A 1,697-nucleotide genomic window follows, 5' to 3' on the forward strand; every position below is an offset into this window, starting at 1 on the left:
TATTTTATTTTATTTTATTATTTCTTATTTTTTGAAGGTTAAACTTTTATTCAGCAAGGCTCAAACAATTACATGCTAATTTCCAGCTAGGTTGCACCAAAAATGACGTAAAAATTTCCTTTTGGGATGATCCTGGAGTTCTGGGATTGAGTCCCGCATCGGGCTCCCTGCATGGAGCTTGCTTCTTCTTCTCTCTCTCTCTCTCTGCCTGTCTCTGCCCACCCCCGCCCCCCGCCACGTGTATCTCATGAATAAATAAAAACTTAAAAAAAATTTCCTTTTGGTGTCCCTGAAGAACTGGATTCCTGTTATATAAAAGCTTTGTTCTTTCTTTAGACCTACAAAGAAGTATGTACAGTTGACTTCCCCAAATGATTTATTCCCTTTTCCCATATTTAGAAATCCCTTATGATCCCTCAGACAGTTCCTTCTGGAGCAAGTTTCCTCTTTCCCCCCAGCCAGCCCCAGTGGGTTCGCCTTTACAGGCTCTGGGACTAGGACAGGAGATAAGACATGTGACTGTTTCCTCACTGGGAACCGAGTAACAATTTTATTTTTTATTTTTTATAAAGAGAAAGTTCTTTTTTTTAAATTTTAATTTAATTTAATTTAATTTAATTTAATTTATTTATGATAGGCACACAGTGAGAGAGAGAGAGAGGCAGAGACACAGGCAGAGGGAGAAGCAGGCTCCATGCACCGGGAGCCCGATGTGGGATTCGATCCCGGGTCTCCAGGATCGTGCCCTGAGCCAAAGGCAGGCGCTAAACCGCTGCGCCACCCAGGGATCCCCGAGTAACAATTTTAAAAGGGCAAATCACCATGGAGGTTTTGTGTGTTTTTTTTAGTGGGTGTAACAGACTGGTGGGATGGCGCTGGACAAGGTGCTTTGGGAGATGATCAGGGTTACAAGATTGAACACCTGTGTGTCCTCCACATTCTATTATTTTTTAAATAAAATTTTTTATTTATTCATGAGAGACAGAGAAAGAGAGAGAGAGAGGGGCAGAGGCCCAGGCAGAGGGAGAAGCAGGCTCCACACAGGGAGCCCGACATGGGACTCAATCCCGGGACTCCAGGATCACGCCCTGGGCCAAAGGCAGGTGCTAAACCACTGAACCACCCAGAGATCCCCTGTCCTCCACATTCTTATGTGGAAGCCCTAACCCCCAGTGGGGTGGTGTAAGGGATGGGGTATTTGGAGAGGATCAAGGTTCCATAGAGCAGGCCCCACGATGGGGTTAGTGCCCTCCCACAAGAAGATAAAGAAAGAGCTTGCTTCCTCTATCTCTTTCCACCATGTGGCAACAGGTTGATGAGGTGGCCATCTGTCTACCAGAAAAAATCGTCACCAGAACCTACGCACATGGTCACCTTCATCTTGCATTCTCCAGCCCGCCTAACAGTCAGAAACAAATGTGTACTGTTAAAGATCCCCCTTGCCCCCCCCCCCCACAAGTCTGTGGTATTTCATTAGAGCAGCCTGAGCAGACTGAGACGGTCTCCATGCAGAATGGCCTACTGTCGAAGACTACGTCGGTATTCCAAAGATGAAGAATTCCCTCTATTACTGGTAATAGGATTTGTAAGCAACTGGGAAATACAAAGTACACCCTAGAAAAGACCGGTATTTTCCCCACAGGAAAGAAAAGAAGGCAATCAGAAAAGTAAAAAGAAAATTATTTTAGAAATGCATC

At 45.0% G+C, this 1,697-nt stretch overlaps 1 non-coding gene across 1 annotated transcript; it reads right to left on the reverse strand.

Annotated features, from left to right (window-relative positions):
- Positions 1 to 411: 411 nt before the first annotated feature.
- Positions 412 to 536, reverse strand: LOC119868647. Its single transcript, XR_005386626.1, has one exon. It is a non-coding gene; the product is annotated as a small nucleolar RNA SNORD22 (small nucleolar RNA).
- Between the last annotated feature and the right edge of the window lie 1,161 nt (positions 537 to 1,697).

This window comes from Canis lupus, chromosome X (genome assembly GCF_011100685.1).
Source record: "Canis lupus familiaris isolate Mischka breed German Shepherd chromosome X, alternate assembly UU_Cfam_GSD_1.0, whole genome shotgun sequence".
NCBI classification, from domain to species: Eukaryota; Metazoa; Chordata; class Mammalia; order Carnivora; family Canidae; genus Canis; species Canis lupus.